Here is a 21928-nt window from a genome sequence, read left to right as displayed (position 1 = left end):
CATCCATAAGAAGTGACACCCAAAGCCACATATTCTAAAGTGAACGTCAACACCTTCACACTAGACAGCATAGGTGTCAGCATTGGTGGATCTCCTTACAATAAAGCACTATTAACCGTTCAACTGCAGAAAAGGAAACATATTAACAGTGACTGCGATCCTCCTTATTACTTATCCATATTTCGCATGCTGAGAAAGAAACAAGTCATGAATACACGGTCACGGGTACAAAACGAAAAGGAAATGATAACAGGAACAAACACACGAACACGAAAGAAACAACAAAATAGACGGCTATGCAGCATAGGTGGATCTCATTACAATAAGGCACTATTAACCGTTCAACCGCAGAAAAGGCTCCATATTAACAGTGAGTGCAATACTCCTTATTACTTATCCATATTTCTAAAAGAAAAAATGTCTCGACTCCAAAAACGCAAAGCTCAACTAAAGCTTCTAACTAACGATGTACCTAAAAGTAAAAACTTTATGAACTGCATTAGATCCTACAATAGTTCATTTGCTTTTGCATATACCGGAGTAAATATCAGGCCACCAAAAGGCAATGGCCCATACTGCTTTCACATATGTGCACAAATACTGCATCGCATTGGAACAGTGCACCCTGAAACAAATCAACAACGCAAATATGCACAAATCTACATCCTAGATCCACATTACGCAAACTATCAATCAAAGTGCTGCATCGCGACAGGCGCGGATTCAAAACGAAACACCTCCTGTCTCAGACATACGTTAATGGCAGCGAAGGCTACAACGGGCTTCTCACACAGCACAGGCAAATCGATTACAGCTCCAAAACAACACGTCCCAAATACTACACATGCAACAACGCGCCTCTCAAACGGCACAAGGAAAACATACACCAGGAAAATTCATTCGGATTAATGAATGTCATTTGCAATCATTGTCATTCAGTTCACTTCCCTGAAGAAACAACTGCCAATACAAGTTATACATTTACACGTTGTTGTCAAAAGGGTCAAATTAGACTACCTTCTTTACATTCATATACTGAATATCTACAGAAGCTTATAACTGACGATGTACCTGAAAGTGAAATCTTTATCAACTACATTAGATCCTACAAATCGGTATCCACTATGAACATTAACAGTGGCACTGCACGTGACATCCGTCTTGAAAAAATGTTGTTTATTGATGAATGTTCAATGGCATGAAGTCACTTACTCAACACCATTCATAAACTTCTACAAACGTTTATGAATAATAATATTCGATTTGGAGGAAAGGTACTTTTATTAGGAGGAGATTTTAGACAGTGCTTAGCTATTCTTACACATGCCATGCACTCAGCTATTGTTCAGTGCACCTTAAAATACGCAGACAATTGGCATTGCTTTCAAAAGATACAGTTAGTAAAAAAGATACGATGTCCAGAACCAGATCATAACAATTGCTTATTACAACTGAGAGATGATACACTCACCAATACAGATGGACTTCAGCCACATATTATTACAATTCCTCAAGCCTTTATCTGCGACGACTTAGTTACAGAGAGATTTGGAACAGCAATCTCATTAGACCAAATGCCCCTTTTAACACAACGCACTATATTATGTCCAAAAAATATTAATGTGGAAAACATTAATACCCAAGTCATTCCATTACTTCCTGGACAGACACAGCTCTTTCTAAACTCTGACAAACTTGACTCTGATCACAACAATAACCATCTTAAATGACCTTACAAGTTCTGAGCTGGAATTACCTTTTACACTTAAACAGCGTGTACAAAGAAATTTTCAAATAAACCTTTACACTGTGCCACACACTTTATTGTTTGCTTTCTATTTGCATCATCTACACCGTCACACTATTCTATATCTCCTTCATACATCACGCTCTTTGTCATTCCCAACACCAGGGGTTGGCGAGCGAAGCGAGCAGGGGGCGGAGCCCCCTAGTATAAATGAAAACCTAGAAAAGAAAATGTTTTTAACGTTTCACTTCAATTAGGTTGGGGTAAAGGTACAAGTGTGCATAATTTGTTTCAAAGCTGTTTGAAAGAATTTTAAGACATTTTAAGAATGCAGTTACTTCTTTAAATACTTAATACCTTACATGAAATAGAACTAAATAAATGGTTGCGGTGCAGGGTGGATACTCTTTTTAATATGATGCCAATTAATAAAAAGTTTGTTTCTGGTAGATTCTTTGTAAGGCAGTTTGGCCTGCCTTATGGCTGCTTTAGCCAGTATAAGTTGCTTTCAGGAAGTAGGCTGCATCCTTTCTAGCAGATGGTCTTTGAATGATTGCCAACTTCCAGTTTGTACATCTGTTAAATTGGGAATTGACCGGAAGTGGCACAAGCTTGGATGCAGATGATGACGGAGGTCTGGGAAAAAGAGGGAAAGGAAATTAATGACCATGTTACCCCATTATAATTCTCCTAATTTGTTACCTGAACAGAACCCTAGGCTAACAACCTGGTTGCCTGTAAAAAATGCCATTTTAGCCACCTGTTATAAATGTTAACATGGAAAAGTCATTGACTGAACTTTTTCAAGGTACATGTACAAGCATGCAGAATTTTTAACAGACCTGTTATGAGCATTTCTAAGACACTTTTCTAGGGTCATTCACATTTTTTCAATAGTTATGGTGTTTCATTACACTTGTTTGACTTAGTGATTTTAAATCATCCATTAGCAATCCTGAATAGGATTAAGTGGGTTATGTTATGTTTTTTAAATTGTTAGTAAAGTCTAGCTTTATGTGTCTCAAAAAATTCCATTCTTTAACTGATTGTGACAGAACTATATTTTATGGCTCATTACATTTTATTGTTATTATTTGATAGCCTCTTTCTATAATTTGTAGTCATGTTTCCATTGCGTTAGTTTAAAACTATGCAGCTTTTACTTGCTTTTCCAGTCAGATGAAAGAGCCTATCTTAATCTTTTGCTTCTCAAACCAGTTGTACAGGATTTTTTGGGGTGGGTCTGAGACGATGACTACTATATCCTTCATTTTCACCCTGAGGTGAACTCTTCAATCAGATAACATTCCATTTGGTTTTCATTGTGCTCTTTCATCCAAAGAGGAACAGATTTCCTGATGTAGTCAACAACTGCCTGCTTTTTCCTGAAAATGTGACAGTTGTGTTTTTGAGGTGTGGTTTTTATATGTGCTGCACTTGTAAGACTATCATGCTGGTTCAATTTTCTTTGTGGTATTTTATTTGGTATCTTATTTGGGTATCTCAGAACCGGTTGATATTTTCAGTTTAAACCTACCAGAGAAGTAATTTTTTGGAAACCTTTTCCATTACCAAATAATGTCCACACCCTTATAGATGCCTGCCCATTAAAGTGGCCTATAAAGAAATTAGATTTTCTTCCCTGTATTGGTAGCAATGTACAGGTGCTTTCAATACTTGGGATTTTAACAGGGTACTTGTGCAGCATTAAAGTGGCCTGCAAAATTGACTGTCTTGCTCTCTGTACAATAATTGTGCAGGGATGCACTTATACCATCAGACTGTGTGTTTCTACTGTGCTGTTATGACATCATCATGGTCTGTTCCAAGAATACAATAGACTGAACTATTAACAATGAATAAATGCATTCCTTTGAGGCTGTGTATTTACAATTGACTTGAATTTTTGACTGTGTAGAATAGAATGGTTTTGTGTGTGTGTGTGTGTGTGTTTTTAATTTGAGTAGCTAGGTTGAGTAGCAGATTCTGTTTAAGCAGCACAAATAAAAAGCATGGGACTTTTGTCACAGTACTAAACATAAACAGATTTTCTATTTTTTCTTTCTCTATATGTTTCTCTATTTTCTATTTCTCTACACAGAATATTTAGGAATACAGTGCACATAACACTAACTGGGCACAAATTAGCATTTTGCTGCTTGCTAGTTCAATTTGGATGTGTTAGACTGTTTGTTTACACTAAATTAGTGTTAATACTACTGAAAGAATTTCTTTTGACACTTCTGAAATTCCTAGCATTCTTGCCTTCCATGTTTAAATTACCTTTGGTTATACATTTTGGTCATATATTGTTTTACTTCTGAGTTATTAAGGTCAGACAGCATGATAGGAAAGTAGTCCAGATGGCTGTATGGTTTTGTCTTGTCTTGACATGGGTCATGTCTTGCAATAGACTGGTGCCTCACTAGGAGATGTTCACTTACTTCAACCCAGTGCTACCAGACTAGGTACCAATTTGCCATGATGTGTGATTTATCTTGCAGTGGTGTGCCTTGTGCAGAACACTGTTTACATCAAATATTTGGGGTGAAAATGATCAAAATTATTGTTTTCAAAATGCAGTATAGAAATGCATATTTAGGAATATGACACATCATTTCAAAGATTTTTTAATTCTTCATTTTCATTTAAACTGGTGTAAAAAGGATGAAGCAGAATACTAGAACACAACCTTATGAGTCAGACTAATTTGATTTAATTATAATTTTAAGAGGTGGCATACTCTATAAAATCAGTAAAAAACTGCTGGTAATATCATCATTGTGATCATATGAACTCAACTACATATCATTTTTACTTAACAGCCATTGAAAAAGCAATTGATATATTCATCATTTAAACTCTTTTCGATCTTTTGACAAACTCTTGCTTTGTTGCAGTTTTATGACATACAGGATGGATTGCTGCTCATCTGTGCAAAATTCTAAATGAAAATTAACATGATAAACTATCTGTTTTGTTTTTGTAAGACTTGTGTAAGACACAAGAAGATTTAAGTAAAAGATTACTTTTGTTATGTTAACAAAATATAATTTGAAAGTTTAAAAGTAGAAATACTTTGCTTTTAGTTTCTAAAACTTAAAAAAAATCTTACTGTGATTTTTTTAAGAATCACTGAGATAAAAAATCATTTGATTTGTGTGACCTTAAATATCAGTTACTTTTGTGAGTCCAATAAATTCATCCAAGCCTTATTTTTCTAGTATATCCATCAGCATTCTGGTTCCTGTTTTTCCTTATTTTTCCTCTATGCTCACCTACATTTGTTTGTACATGTCTATTTAGTATTGCAAGTGTACATAACATGCATATTTTTAAGCTGTCCAGGAAAACAAGAGGACAAAACCATACATTTCAAATAAACAGAAGCATTGAGTAGAGTAATATAGTCCATAGACCTTTATATAAATAATTTTAAACATTTTTGGAATTTCACTGCTATGTTGGAAACTGTTTTAAGATTTTTCATCTATGGAAGACAGGACTTTTGAGATAAGTTTGTATACTCATTAATAACGGCACCTTGGAGGGGTGATGTGTTCTTGCATGTTGATTAGCACATGGAAGTAAGAAATTCACTGAACTCTGTACATCACTGTACTCTGTACACATGACAGTAGTGATCCTATAAACCCTGTTAGCCCAATGAAAATGTGCAGAAACACCCACACAAGAAGTAATCGTGCTTTCTTGAGGATGTAAGGCAGCCACACTAACTACGGCATTGCCACAACAACTAATACTACTTTAACTATTAAAATATAAATATATTTTATAAAGTATATATTTAAATTATTTCTGTGACTAGCTTTGCTAAATAAAATTAAACAATACAATGCTGAATTTTTGAGCACTTCTAATTACCATAGATAAGAAACTATGAAAAAACCCTATGTTTCTTCAGATCAGGACAGAGTTCAAAAAGTTGGGTTAATACTTACCTGCTTTGAAAAACCTGAAAGGATTATTGTTATGCCAATAAATACAAAGGTATGGTAGTGGGGTTCCTTTCCTTACTTTGTCTTTGTTCTTACTCTGAACTTCTCTGATATGGTCTACTGTAGCACTAGTTGTATCTTAATTGCATGCATTGAATTTTTATTATGTACTGAGCCTTTAATAATAACTTTGATCACCAAATGCGTTTACTATATAATAAGAAGAACAAAGTAATGAATGTACATAATAGTGAATGAAACTGACAACAAATTCAAATTCAATTTGATTGTTAATTTTTAAAGGTACTCCTTGATTGTGATCAAAGTGGAAGAGGGTTATCTGAGATCTAATTCTCACCAGCGTTATAAAGCTGAACAGAAATGAGGAATATAGCCTTCATGGCTCCACCAAGCATTTAGCTGTCACAGCTTCATTAGTCAGTGGGATGGCATGTGTAAGGTTTCAGTATAATAATAAAGAAATATGTAACTCATTAGTAAAGCATTGGGAAAAAATTCAATCAAGATTGACCAATGAGGATTTACGTTAAACTTTCCAGAGAGTGAAAGTGATGGGATATGAAAGAGTATGTCTTCTGATAGATTTAGACACATTGTTCTTTGAAATTTCAAACTTGAGCATCCTTCTGCAAAAACAAAAATGCATTCCTGTGAACATAGTGACAGAAATTTTGACCTCGACATTAAGAAAAAAATGAACAGTTAACACTAAATAATCTAAATAATGAAAGTAATGTTCACCATTGAATGAAAAACATTCATTCATTCAGTTTTCACTGCTTATCCAGGCCATGGTCACGGGAGAAACAATCTTAACAGTGAAGCCCACAAGTCCCTTTCCCCAGTCACACTTGCCAACTCATACTGTGGGATCCCAAGATGTTTCCAGACTATCTGGGAGATATAATCCTCCCAGCTAGCTCTGGGTCATCCCTGAGGTTTCCTCCAAGCTGGTTGTCTCTGTAAAACCTCCACAGGGAGGCATCTGGGAGGTATCCATGTTATATGCCCAAACCACCTCATTTGGCTCATTTTCAAGCAGTGGGTCAGTGACTGTACTCCAAATGTCTATACTTCTCCCCTTATCACTAAATGAAAGACCAGTAACCTGCAGAGAAAGATCATTTTGGCTGCTCGTACCCGCTGTCTCATTGTTTTAGTCATTATACAAAACTCATGACCATAGGTGAGGGATATGGATGTAAATCAACTGGTAAATCGAGAGCTTTTCTTTCTGGCTCAACTTCATCTTCACCACTATGAATCAGTGTAGCGACCGCATAATTGCACTCACGTCCCCTATACATCTGTTGATCTTACCATCCCTTTTCCCCTCACTTCTGAACAAGACCAGGCCCTGGCAGAATTCCAAACCCACTGGGAATAGTTCTGATGTTTTTCTGAGTATTTGGACAGATCTCTTAGGGCTGCTTTATACTTCATGCTCAGAAGACGTACGTGCAGTCATCATGGCTGCCATGCGTTTCCAGCATTCATTTGATGCATCCTCCGAGCACGTCCTCAGAAATTAACTTGACACGTGTACAAGTTGCAGTACCAGCAAAAAATCAAGGGGCAGGGTGCAGTGTGTTGAATTTGGAACGTGACGTCAGAATCTTTGCTTACTATGAACATGTGACAGAAAGCCCCTTTGCAGATCCTACCAGATCAATGTGTGTGCTACGATGTTTTACGAATGGTTCGATCTGGTGAACCAAATCATCAAACTTAAATACTGACATACAAATGTATTTGTGGTGCTTTTCTTCAGTATTGCATTTTCCTCATTGTAATGATACAGTTTTTTTAAAGGTCTCACATACCATCTTCTTTGACCTTTTTTTCACAACAGCATCAAAATGTAAGTATATTTGAGCCACAGAGAAAAAAATATTAGGGACACAGTAAAGAAAAAAGTCTATTACGTGATTAAAGTAGAAATTTCAACTTTAACCTCATAGTTTATTTTGTCATTAAAGCAAAATGTTGTAAACATCATCTTACTGACCCACTTGTTGATCGCTATGTGCTTCTTTAGATTAGATTATCTATACTAATATAAGGCAAAGCCCTCACTGACTGACTGACTGACTGACTGACTGACTGACTGACTGACTGACTGACTGACTGACTGACTCACTCACTCACTCACTCACTCACTCACTCACTCACTCATCACTAATTCTCCAACTTCCCGTGTAAGTAGAAGGCTGAAATTTGGCAGGCTCATTCCTTACAGCTTACTTACAAAAGTTAGGCAGGTTTCATTTCGAAATTCTATGCGTAATGGTCATAACTGGAACCTGTTTTTTGTCCATGTACTTTAATGGAGGAGGCGGAGTCACGTATCGCGTCATCACGCCTCCTACGTAATCACGTGAACTGAAAACAAGGAAGAGATTTACAGCACGAGTCAAACGCGGGAACGAAGGTAAATGACGTTAATTGTTGAGTGTCTTTTAATACTGTGTAAGCATACATATTAACACATGTGCAATTAAACATGTGCATTTACAGGGTGATTTCTCAGGCTTAAAAGCTCGCCTTTTATCAAACGCGGGAACAAAGGTAAATGATGTTAATTGTTGAGTGTCTTTTAATACTGTGTAAGCATACATATTAACACATGTGCAATTAAACGTGTGCATTTACGGGGTGATTTCTCAGGCTTAAAAGCTCGCCTTTTATTAAAAAGGTAAATGCAAACTGTTTTCATTCTGAAGGGCACAAACCACGTTGGATTTCAGCCGTTAAACGCACAAAAATGTCAGTACACCAGATAAATAAGCGCAACATATTATCAGTTGTATTGTATGCTTACAATACATATAGAAATGTGTTAATTGTTAACTAATAGTATGGGATGGTGTTTTTCGACTCGTGCCTTGATTTAAACGATTGCATGTCTTGGTGGGTTTGCGTAGCTTATTGTCAATATCTTTACACCTCTTTTTAAGACTTACTGACTGAAATGGGCTTTCACGAAAAACAGTTAGGGCTTTGCTACAGGATACACCCTCCACAAGTTAAGGAAGTAAAAATAAAAGGTATATATTTCTGTTTTATTTAAACCTTTTAAGTTCGTATGCATAGCCCCATTTGGCTGTTTTAGTTTTTTTTTTTTTCTTTCTTCAGTAATATTTAATCTCCTTAAAGAAAAACAAAATATGCATTTTACTTTTTTTGTATCTCTTTAGTAATATTTTAGTGTAAAAGGATAACCAGTATTTAAACCTTTTATGTTACTTTTTAAAGTTATTTTACACAATGTTGAAAAATGAATAAGAAATCTACATATTTTGGCAGCTGCTGCTTTAATTTTCAATGAAATGAAAAAAGCTCTCCAAGAGAAAACCTCAATGAAGAAGAATCTAAAAAGGAGAAACCCTCATTTATAAAGGTTTGCTGCAGATGACTTAACTGAAAATAAATGAATAGTTCCTATGTGTATAATTCATATTTATCTATTTGACTTATGCCTTTATTCCAGCAACTTGCAACATCTGAGGTACAATTTGTTACATTACTTTTGTTTTTTGCAGCACAGGCAGGTGAAGTGACTTCCTCAGGGTCACACAGTGGTGTCAGTACCAGGATTTGAACTGACAAGCTCCGGGTTTGCTGAAATATTACTGAAGAAAGAAAAAAAACGAAAACGGGCAAATGGGGCTATGCATACAAATGTCCATCCATCCATTATCCAACCCGCTATATTCTAAATACAGGAGCCAATCCCTGCCAACACAGGGCACAAGGCAGGAAACAAACCCCGGGCAAGGTGCCAGCCCACCGCAGGGCCCACACACCCACACACACCATGGACAATTTAGAATTGCAAATGCACCTAACCTGCATGTCTTTGGACTGTGGGAGGAAACCGGAGTACCCGGAGGAAACCCAGACAGACACGGGGAGAACATTCAAACTCCATGCAGGGAAGCGAACCCGGGTCTCCTAACTGGCACCTTTCACTGCGCCACCATACAGCCCGCATACAAACTTAAAAGGTTTAAATAAAACAGAAATATATACCTTTATTTTTACTTCCTTAACTTGTGGAGGGTGTATCCTGTAGCAAAGCCCTAACTTTTTTCATGAAAGCCCCTTTCAGTCAATAAGCCTTAAAAACAGGTGTAAAGCTAAACTTGCAGCACCGCTATTCAATTACACTTGCCTAACGCCTCTCCTAAGGGGAAATACTGTGGGATCTGGGCATCCGTCAAAGCACCAATCACAGGCCCGATTAGAAAGCGGGAAGCTGCGATTTGTCGTCTCCCTCCCATGTAACAATCACAGCCCGTGTTACAACGCACTATGTATGTATGTGTATATATGTGTATGTGTGTGTGTGTATGTATGTGTGTATATGTATGTGTATATATATGTTGATATGTGTGTATATATATATATATATATATATATATATATATATATATATATATATATATATATATATGTGTGTGTTTGGATGTGTATATGTATATATATATATATGTATATATGTGTATATGTAGATATGTATATGTATATATATGTTTACATAACCTCTTTAACACACTACTTCTCCGCTGCGAAGCGCGGGTATTTTGCTAGTTTATTTATAAAAGCACATTTAAAACAACAGAGGTTGTGCCAAAGTGCACATAACACTAACTAACTGTACAAAAATGCGTTAAAATAAACACAATACAAACAATCATGCAAAAGCAGATTAATAAAACAACCAATTGTAACATCCACCACAATCCCATCATACACAATGAAAAACAAGTAGGTCTTAAGCTGACTTTTAAAAACCTCGATCGAGGTGTAGAGGTAAGTCATTCCAAAGCCTAGGAGCAACAACTGAATGTCATTTGTTACCTTCAGCAGAGCCAATTCAGTAGTATGAAGTTTTCAGTATTCAGTAGTATAAAACCTGACTGAAACACATCACATACATTGTTATCCTTCAGATATGAAATTAACTGCAAAGAAACCACTTTCTCCATAATTTTAGACAGAAATGGGAGCTTAGAAATAGGCCTGTTGAAAGAGCTGTAGGATCAAGTGTGGACTTCTTCAGCCCAGGCTGAACAATTACATGTTTAAAGTTGTCTGGCATTATAAAGGATTTTAGACAGTTGTTAATAATAGCCAACACAATTGGACTAAACGCTGTAAAAGTATCTTTAAATAGGCGTGCAGGTAAGATATCTAGCGGATAATTGGAAGGTTTCATATGCAGGATTATTTCAGCTAGCTGAGAAGAAGAAATAGGTTGAAAGGAAGTAAACTGGCTGTGCACTGGCCTTAGAGTGACTGGTGTCTTCCCACAGTCATCAACACTTGGAAGAGCAATGCTGGAATGAATGGCTTGAATTTTATTTATAAAATAATTAAGAAAAAGCTCACAGGTCTCAGGCATATTGTCAGGGATGCCGCTGACAGGTTGGTTTAAGAGAGTGTTTATGGTGCTAAACAGCACCCTAGGTCTCAAGGCAGCATTCGCAATTAAACACGATAAAAAATGTGATTTTGCTGATCTCACAGCCTCTTGATAGGACTTCCAGTGAGTTCTAAGAAGTTCATAAGAGACCTGCAGTTTGTTCTTTTTCCACCTCCGTTCAGCCTGCCTGCATTCCTGTCTGAGCGCACAAGTGGCCTCATTTAACCAGGGCTGAACACTGGCTTTTTCCTTGGCTCTCCTTAACTTTAAGGGTGTGACCAGATCCAGAGTATCCTTACAAGTGAGATCGAGAAGCTTAACTATATCAGTAATACACACAGAGAGGGCTTCTAACACCAAGGGTAAATGATGGTCAGAAAAAATATCACAGAAGTTCCGCGCTGTGTCAGCATTTATACAGCGTGAAACATGCAGTGGTTTAGTGAAATTGATGGGCGGACACAAAAACTTAACTTCAAAAACAACTGTAAAATGATCAGAAATGCAGATGTCAGAGATCTCCAGGTTATTTGCAGGAAGGCCAAGTGTTAGAACTAAGTCCAATGTATGTCCTCCCTGATGTGTGGTACTTGACACCACTTGAATGAAATTAAAAGAATCCACAAGACTTAAAAAATCTTTAACCAGCGGGTTTGTCGGACAACAAACATGAATGTTAAAATCTCCCAGAATCAGCATTGTATCAGCGCGTGACACCATGAAAGATAAGAACTCTGAGAACTCCGGGACAAAATCCTTTTTATATCCAGGCGGTCTATAAATCAGTGCACACAATACAGGATTTGTAAGATCAATTTTAAACAGCTGAGCCTCAAAACTGGAGAAATTGTCTATAGTCAAAAGTCTACATTTAAAACGATTTTGAAAAACAGTTGCAAGCCCACCCCCTCGACCAGCGATTCTAGGTGAGCTAAAAAAGGTACAATCAGAAGGAGAGAGATCATGGAGAGAAATTGAGTCACCAGCACTTAACCAAGTCTCTGACATAAATAGAAAGTTCAAGTTGCGAGACATAAAAAAGTCATTTAAAACAAAAGATTTGTTGGCTACGGACCTAACGTTCATTAAGGCCAATCTAATCTAATCTAAATCTACATTTTAAATAGACAGATAAATTGTTAACTTCATTTAAATAATGAATACTGTTAATAATTACACATGTGGAGGCGACACGGTGGCGGAGCGGTAGCGCTGCTGCCTTGCAGGGAGTCACGTCCTAGGTGTTCCATGCTTGGAGTTTGGATGTTTTCTGTGTGGGTTTCCACAGTGCTCTCTGGTTTCCTTCCAAGGACATGCAGGTATGGGGATTTGGTGATGCTAAAATGATGCTAGTATACTGTATGTGTGTGCTTGTATTCAGCTAAAACTTTGCCCAGGGATTGTTTCTGCCTCGCACCCGATGCTTACTGGAACGGATGCATCCCTGAATTGATGGATGTAATCGTTAAACATTCATCCTTTTCAGAGATATTATAGGAAGGTGTCCTGGGAATGTTTCAGGCATTTCACAACACAATGAAGCCGAACATTGTTTTCTCATCATGATAATATCTTGCACCACCAGATTTACATAAAGTACGCGCACAAATATGAACAGTACACTGCTTGCATAGCAGTAGCATCTTAAGTATAAACCAGGCCTTACTGTGATTATACAGGGACTCTCCAAACACCTTCCACAGAATCCCTCAAGGAACACAGTCATACATCTTCCTGAAGTCCACAAAACACATGCCCCTTCTAGGATCCTCGTGAGGGTAAAGAGCTAGTCCACTGTTTCACAGCCTGGACGGAATCCACATTGCTCCTCCTGGATATGAGTTTCATGACTGGACAGTGTCTCCTTTCCCATACTCTGGCATAAGCTTTTCCAGGGAGGCTGAGGAGCATGATTCCCTGATTGATTCCCCAATAGTTGGAGCACACCTTCAAGTCCCCCTTTCTTAAAATGGTGACCACCACCCTCATGACCACACAACATTGAAAAGATGTGTCAGCCATGACAGCTCAATACTGTCCAAAGTCTTTAGCATTTCTGGACGGATCTCATGCAACTCCAGGGCCTTGCCACTGCAGAATTTCTTTAACTACTTCAGTGACCTCCCTCAGGGAAATGGGCATTGATCTTCCATCAACTTCTGGTTCTGTCTCCTCCACAGAGGGTGTGTCTGTAGGGTTCAGAAGCTCCTCAAACTGCTCCTTCCACTGCTAGACTGCATCCTCAGTCTGGGTCAGCACTTCTCCACCCTTGCTGAGAACAGCCTAAGTGAAGCTCTGCCTTCCCCTTCTGAGTTGCCTGATGATTTGTCAGAACCTCTTTGAGCCTTATCAATAGTCTCTTTCCATTGTCTGTCCGAACTCCTGAGCCAGGGCTGCAGCTGTTTTGGCCTGTCGGTACTCCACTGCTGCTTTTGGGAGTCTCCTGTGCTAACCATACATGGAAAGCATCCTTCTTTAGCTTGATAGCATCCCTCACCTCCAGAGTCCACCACTGGATCCTTGGATTGCCACCTCAGGAGGTACCTATGGCATTTAGGTTCTAGCTCTCAGCCCCTCTCTCTCTCTCTTTCTCAACACCTGCTTCCACGATGGAGGCTTTGAACAACACCTGATCAGACTCTGTATCCACTGCTTCTCCCATGATGTGTATGACGTTTTTTGAAGGTTGGAGTTGAAAGTCTTCTGGACAGGGTCCTCAACCAGATGTTCGCACTCCACCCACTCTACTTGCTTGGGCTATGCAAGTCTGTCCACGCATCTCCTCCACCATCTGACCTGAATTGCCACCAGGTGATGGTCAGTTGACAGCTTTGGCCCTCTCTTCACCTGGATGTCCAGAACATACTGTATGGCCGCAAATCTGATTATTTGATTATAAGTACTGGTACTAAGTATATTTATGAGCCACCTTAGGTTTGTTATGAACAAACCATGCCTAACACAAGAAAAACAGATACATGTTTTTTAGTAGTATGCTTAATATAAAAATATGCATCTTAAAAATAAAATAGAAAAGCATATACATATAAAACTGAAATATTAGTTTATATAGAAATGTAACATTTAGAACTGATAATTTAAATAGCTACAGTTGTAAAATGATCAAATAAAATTATTTGGAAAGAAATACAATTTTAGAATGCAGTTTTATTCCCAGTATGTGTGGTGGGAGAATGGCAAATTAAAACAATGCTGATTATATGAAATCTCTTTTCTTATGAAATTAATATTAATGTATTACTTGCAGCCACTGATTTTACTGTCTTAAAATTAAAGCACTAAATAATATTATTATTAAAATTATTATTATTAGATGTTTGATTTTTTTTCACACTTGTCTAATTGGTGATCCTCTTCATTATGTATGTGAGTGAATCATTTGTTTTACTTCAACTTTTTTTTTTTTACCAAATGTGGAATTTCTTTGCAATATTTTATTGTGTTTTGCTTGCAGGAGACAAGTTACTATGATTACCATATTTTTACTTATACTTCAATAATAATAATAATAAGTCAATAATAATGGAACATTTTCTATAAATATGAAAAAGAAATGCAGTCACAATATAGTCTTATACTGTACATGTTTTATTACTAAACATCTGAAAATTCTATTTATGTTTATAATAACTGGAAAGAGCATTAATCGATTAATTACAAAGTGACAATTTTTGTACATTTCCACAACATTGAAACGGGTTTTTATTTTTTTGGAAGACTAGGGGGCTTTGCCCCCTGCTTGCTTTGCTTGCCCGCCCCCTAAAACCCCCCAACCCCACCCTCGGGGCACGATATGCGCCAGCCTCTTCGTGTCTCTGCCGCTCGTGTTGTAGAAAAGGGGTGCTGAACGCATGCTAAGGAGATGCGGTCGCTCCTCCGAAACCCCCTCTTAAATGGTGATACAATGGGAAACAAATAAATTTTTTTTTTACCTCCTTTTTGCTCGATCAGCTGCTGGCTTGCTGCTGCTGCTGCCGTGCTGCGTGATCTGCATGTTGCGCAGCGCTTTGAACATTTAAAAGCCTGTACAGCAGCTGTCCTTTTGTCTCACTGCCTTGCCTCACGGGACAATAAATTGTCTCCAAGAAAATCATGTCTCGTCTCCTTCCAAGCCTTCCAAAATTTTTTTTTATAATAGAGAGAAACACATCAAAACTTCACTATTCCTAAACTGCTCATCTGTTTCAATCCATATCATTAACAGGTATGCCTAGTGTTGTGACATAATTTTCACTTCCCAAGAAACCATTTATTTGCATAAAAGATACAAGTACGATTGATGTTTTTATATCAAATATCTGTTCAGACTGATCATTGGTAGTAAACTTCAGAGGATGCTAACACAGAAGTTTAAAGTCTAAATAATACTTTGTGGTATTTAAACTGGAAAACATGTCAGTTTTTAGTAAAATCTGACTATTTGGGATATATTTACTTGTTCAATAAAATTAGTAATTACATTAAATATTAAACTGCTTGTTTATCAATTATGTAACAAACAATCCTATAGGTACATTCCACAAACTGCTACTAGAATTTTTATTTAGCATGAAAGGCATCACAACTAAAATAGAGTTTTTGTTTATGTGCAGTGAATTAGTTCTGATGAAAAAACTTGCTACAGAAATGTGTTCTTTGCATTTCCAACATAAATATATATCACAACAGCTTTTTTGCTTTGATATTGACGTTATTTTCATTTTAGACTTAGAGCCTTAAAAGAGGCCTAGAGAAAGAATTTTTCTAAGCCTGGATGTATTAATTTTGCCTAAAGATCTTTACATTCGCACTATCCATATTATACTATCTGAAAATGTCACAAACCTACCATTCTAATTTGTTTTTGCAAAGTTTGCAATGCTGGTTTCTTTTACTGTTGATTCTAAACTCCTAATGGCTTTCATTTAAACAATAGTTCAAAGTCATTGTGAGATGTAATTAATGTATGGACACATGGTTAGAAAAGTAGTTTCTGATATGTATAAATGAATTTTGCTTTCCCCATTCTAAACGGGAGGGAGGTGAATCATGGTTTTGAAGCTTATCATCCCTTGAAGCTTCTTTTTAGATGTGCATCTTCAGCAAAGGTTAATATATCTATAGGCCACATTTTGATTATGAAAACATCTACCTATATTTCTGTATTTTTGCCCAAATTATCCCACATACTCTGGTTTGCTTCATTAAGCAGTTTAGTGATCATAGGCAGATCTGATGAACTATTGATTAGAGTGATACATAGTGAGAGTTGTTATCTGATTTAACTAAATTAACTACAGCTGAGTTAATGATTATTACACATATAATAGTAATTCAGAAAAATCAATGGGTACAGGGTACAATATAAGTTTTATAAGACAAACCATGTATGGGTGTTTAAAGAAATACATCCATTTTCTAACTTGCTGATTCAGTTTAGTGTCTGTTCAGGTGAATAAATCATCTATAAATTACTCTTTGGTAGCTGAGATTATAATGAAATATATGAATTAGATTTTAAAAATGAATATTGCCTATTTTACAGCATCTGGGCCTACACAAATAACCTTAGCAGCTTGCTTTGAAACCCCTTCCAGATCCTGGAAAGCAGTGTATTAGTGAAATATCTTAATGGAAATGACAATATTTACCCCATTATAAATAATGTTTAGAATTTTCTGAATAGAAAAGAATTGTATACAGAATCTCATGGGGAGATTTTCACATGGAGAGAGCATTTGGTACTCCATAGATAGAATCATGAGCTGTGCAAATACAATACAAGTGGTGTTTGTAGGTTCATTGATTTATATTTAAGATGACCCTCCACAGCAACAGCATCTAAACACTAATGGACAAGTGGAAATGGAGTTAACTTCACATTGATTTCTAAGGAGATTTCAATTAATTGAAATCGATGAACAAAGTTCCCCAGTTTTCATTAGCCAACATGTAATTACAGGTGTCTTTTAATGAGTAGTTTGATTATTTTTAAATAAAAATGCTCCCTATATGTTTCTGGAACTTTTCTCTGCATATTTTGGGACTGCCCTTCTGCTGCTCCATATTGAAAATTTCATCTAAACTAACTTTTATTGATTTCCTCTCTATCCAAATTCCGTTCTCAACCTTACGTGTTCCTTATCCTGAACCTTTCTACACTCTTAATCTAATCCAGCAGAGGGTATTTTTCCTGAGTACTGTTGCTGCCAAGATGGCACTGGTTTCTGGCTGGGGCCCTTATTTCTTTCCCTGCTGACTTTTGTAAATTTAGTTTCTATTACCTCATTTTTCTTGAAAATTTGGAGCTGATGATCAATAGATTGTCTGACGCTAACATGAAAAAATAGCTTTCGATCATTGGTCTATAGGTAGATGGTCTCTCTAAAATATATTGATCCTTGTATGAAGGGTGTAGGGGTAGTGTGCATTTACTAGTGGCAGTGTTGTTTTTGTTTTAATTGCATATATTTTCTTTATTAGTTTAAATTGTTGCTCTTAATTAAACTTTTAATCATAAAAAAGAAATTAGGAATTGTCACATAAAATACTGTAGTAAACAAACACTATAACTGAGTGTGTTAGGAATTTGTAAGAACCATTTTTGTCATTTTCTTTGATTATCTCATATTTTATTTTTGTTGTTAATATTTATTAGCATTATTACGTCATCATTTTGTTGCCAGGATCATTGATTGTTCCTGTTGTAAGAGAAGGGACATAGAAAGATAATGGTTTGGGATGCCCTGACAGTAAAACCCCTTTTAATAATGGAAAAAGGTGACTGAGAAAATAATCAAAATCAATAGTGGTGAACCTTCAGCTTATGAGAGCTGTTTTTGCAGAGGAGCTCATGCTCTCCCAGAGGCGAGTTTCTTAATGAATGCCAGCTTCCGGGTTTGCAAGTCATTAAACACCAATGGTGGAGGAAGAGACAGGATTTCCAATTTTGGAATGGAATTGACATCAGGTAGTTTTCCGTCTTCTCTTCTTCCAGTCTATAGGCCAAAAAGGGTGAAGGAGTTAGTTAGCAAATACGCCACTTCTTAGAGATGTGTTTCCTGCACAGTGCAGCATGTGGAGTTGTTACATCTTGCATTATAAAAATTGGACACATGCAGTGATGATTGGCCAGACTGTGTGAATGCTTAGTGAAGATTCGCCAGCAAGAGGAAGCAGCCCACTTATATCTAGGGCAGTTAAGAATTTACTACTTAGGATAGAGTACAGACAGCATATAGGTCTCCATGAATACCTGATCCTTTTAATGGCTACTAAGAACTGAATGATTCAGGGACACAGTGGCTTCCCCTGAAACTTCTGACACTGAAAGTGATAACAGGATCATGGCTGGCTGTATCCTCCTGATGAATTCTTGGGTGCATAACAGTACATTTGGATTAGATCAAACACTTGCACATCAGCCAGATTTTTTGTCTCTATGATGTTAGTGTTTGTGATTCATTTGTTTGTTTTTGAAAGATGTGAAGACATTGTGATTGATCAAGTTTTACAGTCATCTGTGTCTCAGAATATGAAAAAATAACAGTTGAAAACCAGTACACTAGTACATTTCTTTTTGTTTTTTTTTTTCTGATTTTTTACTTTCAATTTACAGGGTTCATTTGGTTTCTCAAGAAATTTTGCTAGCAAAAACTAATTTGTCCTTAGCACTTAATATTTTAGTTTAATGCTAGCCCCAATATAGCAGCATGTTTCAGAAATCCAGGGCTTAAAGCAGCAGAGGAATGGGGGTTGCAACTAGTCTGCTAGTTATTGTCAAATTGAAAACAGGCAGTAGACAGTGTAAGTGGTAGCTGTTTGAAGCTGGAAGGTTTTGAAGTAGAAAGGTTCTATATATTTTATATACTTCTCATGTGGTTGGAAACTACTTCTATTGTATTTTTAAAAGTCTGAATGAAAATTGTATTTACATGTTTGAATTGCTGTGTAAATATAAGTGCAAACATGTAATTTCATAAGAATATCATTAGAACCAGTAAAATGCTGTATTTTCTAATTTCTTAATATCTGATATACAAAAAAATAGTATTTTTGTGGTTAATGTTTGAAGCAGCATTAATGTACATCAAAAATCTGTTGTTGATTTTTTGCTCTTGCTCTTTTTAGTTTTTTTTCCTTCAGTCTTATCTTTTACATACAGATCCTGAGTGTGGTTAGTAGTACATGCTCTGAATTGCCTTTTCAATGTTGCCCTTTGTTATTATTAGATACTGGAATGAAACCTTTTGCACCGTCTTAGATGTAATGTATAATTTTAAAGCTGTTTCAAGCAAGTAACATACTAATACAATATGTAGTCAAGAATAGCTACTAATGTGTCCACAAGGGTGCACCAAAGGTCCCCAAACCACATACATAGTAATGCCCAGCACACTTTTAAATGAAATAAGCAATATTTATTTATTCATAAAAACACCTTTTCCAAACGTCTTTCCACAGCCAGTTTCAAATACGCAAATATGAGGGCTGCCGGCTGCCTCATGCTTCCGACTCACCTATGTGTTGCAGCAGGCTCCCTAATAAGCTGGATCTGGGAATACTTTGGTATAATGGAGAAAGTAGGGAGGTCTTCCCCCAACAGTGTCCTCTCTTGATCCCCAAAGACCCCGACAGGGCTGCACTTCCACACTCCCATCTCCCAAGCACCCCTGTGGGTGTCCTGAATAGGTGCCCATACGAGGACCACTGCCACCTGGTGTATGGGGGATGGAACCACTCCACATCCTTTTCTCAGTCCATCCATTATATCATACTGGCCGGACGGAGAGTTATTTTTCTGTTCTGCTGCCCACTCCACCTGTCATTTGACTCTGGCCTCCTGTCTAGGTAATAAACCATCCTCTCTCCCGGCCAGAATGTCTGTTCTCCTCCTACACTTGCACATGCAACTATGTAGGCAATGAACATAACAAAAAATATTATTCAGTATATATCTTATTGCTGGTTTTGCTTACAATTTTGAAAAAATTTTACTTACATGTTTTTTGATTGTAAATGCTAAATGTGATTTCCCATGTGTGTTAATTGTAGCTTGTATCACAGCACAGTTAGTAAAAGATGAATGTAGTGGAACATAGTGTATATTGATAAAAATGGGAGTTTTAAAAATTTTTAAATAAATCACAAAATTCTGAATATATTGTGACAGGATAGTAATGGCAATCTTAGTAGTATACCGCAACTATTAGCTTTAGTTTGTTACTGGAAAATATGTTTTTCCTCTTTAACCACCTGTGATGCATAGAAGCCACTTTAGATGTGATTCATGTTTAGAGTGGCAGGGTGTGACACTATGTTCATCACACAGACAGAGTTAATCCTGACCTTTGGGAAAATCTGAACATAGTATATACAAAACAGATTTTGGAGTATAGTAAGAGGGTTTAGTAAAACAAGTTTTTAAAGAGTGCTACAACGGACTAAAATACATTCTTATGTTGTTTAAATGTAGAAAACAATTAAAAATGACACTAAATTTTATTTAGAAAATATAGCTATTTAGTATTTCTGAACTAAAATATAGTAAAGTTCCCATGCAGTAGTGATATTGGTAGTTTGAGAATGTGGCCAATATGCTTTAAAAACATTTTGAAAAGTGTTGTCTCTGATTTACTCATTTAATTGTTGCTTTCTGCATGGAATAAGAGACCAATCACATGATGCACCTTTATACTCAATCTTGAACCCTAGACTAAACTACCATCCATGTTTTTAGGATATGGCAAAAACTTAAAATAAGCAAATAAAACATAATTCCAAATATTTGCTTTTAACCTATTATTGCTTGTTCTTTTAAGTGTTACAAAATATGAACTACTGTGTATTAAAAAGAAATATAACGTGTTTGAATTGAATTAAATTCTGGATCTAATGTGGTTTACAGGCCTCTTTTTCTTGTATTACCTATATGTTCTGTTCATTATGTATTTGGAAATATGTGAGACAGATTACATTAAAACACTGAGCCGCTGTCCTGTATTGTTATTTGCAAAGAAGCATTGAATTAAAAACAACAAATAGTATGAATTAATTTGTATAATTAAGTGTTAAATGCCACATATATTTAATTAGTATATCCTTTAATAAATTATTTTTTAGAGCTATATTGCATCAAATAAAAAAAATCCTAACTCAGCAGGTTTCTGAAATTGAGTCAGTGATTTTAAACACCTTTTTGACTGTGAAAGCAAATGTATAAAATATGTTAATCTCAATGAAGTGTATTTATCTTAATATATTACAGATACCTTTTAAAATTTAAAAACTATTTAATAAAATAAAATTTTACAAACAGCAGCCTTGTACAAAAAAAGTAAGGAACAAAGCTGTAGCTTGATGTGGGAGATAAATCATCCGGCAGACTTTATTTCTTGCTCACTGGATTTTTCCAGCTTTCTTTGAACTTTATGCATCTCCACCTTTACACAATGAATCCTAGCCTGAATGTATACTCATGCCACTTGACATGCTGTGTGTCCTTAGTAAAGCTTCTCTGAGTTCGTTTCAGTGGAAAAGTATTTATAAATACAGAATGACTAAACTGTAGCCTGTGATTCAGCCTGTTTTGCATTCCAGGCAGCAAGCCCCCAGTTTGAGGCGTTTAAGGTTTTTTTTTTTTCTTTTTGCTGCTTGTCTTTTTAGATGAGTGTTAGAGGTCTCTCTGCTGCCTTCAGATGTTTGACTCAACTACTTCAGTATGGGGGAGATCCGGCAGATCTGTGAAGAGAGACTACCTCTCTGTAAACAGGA

General features: G+C 36.5%; 1 protein-coding gene across 1 annotated transcript in view; it reads left to right on the top strand.

Annotated features, from left to right (window-relative positions):
• tacc1 (transforming, acidic coiled-coil containing protein 1) overlaps window positions 1–21928 on the top strand; it is a 117000-nt gene that overhangs the window by 18010 nt on the left and 77062 nt on the right. The gene's annotated exons all lie outside the window — the stretch shown is intronic.

This window comes from Erpetoichthys calabaricus, chromosome 1, assembly GCF_900747795.2.
Source record: "Erpetoichthys calabaricus chromosome 1, fErpCal1.3, whole genome shotgun sequence".
Classification (NCBI taxonomy): Eukaryota; Metazoa; Chordata; class Cladistia; order Polypteriformes; family Polypteridae; genus Erpetoichthys; species Erpetoichthys calabaricus.
Note: the sequence above shows the minus strand (reverse complement) of the source record. Positions and strands in the feature narration are given on the sequence as shown.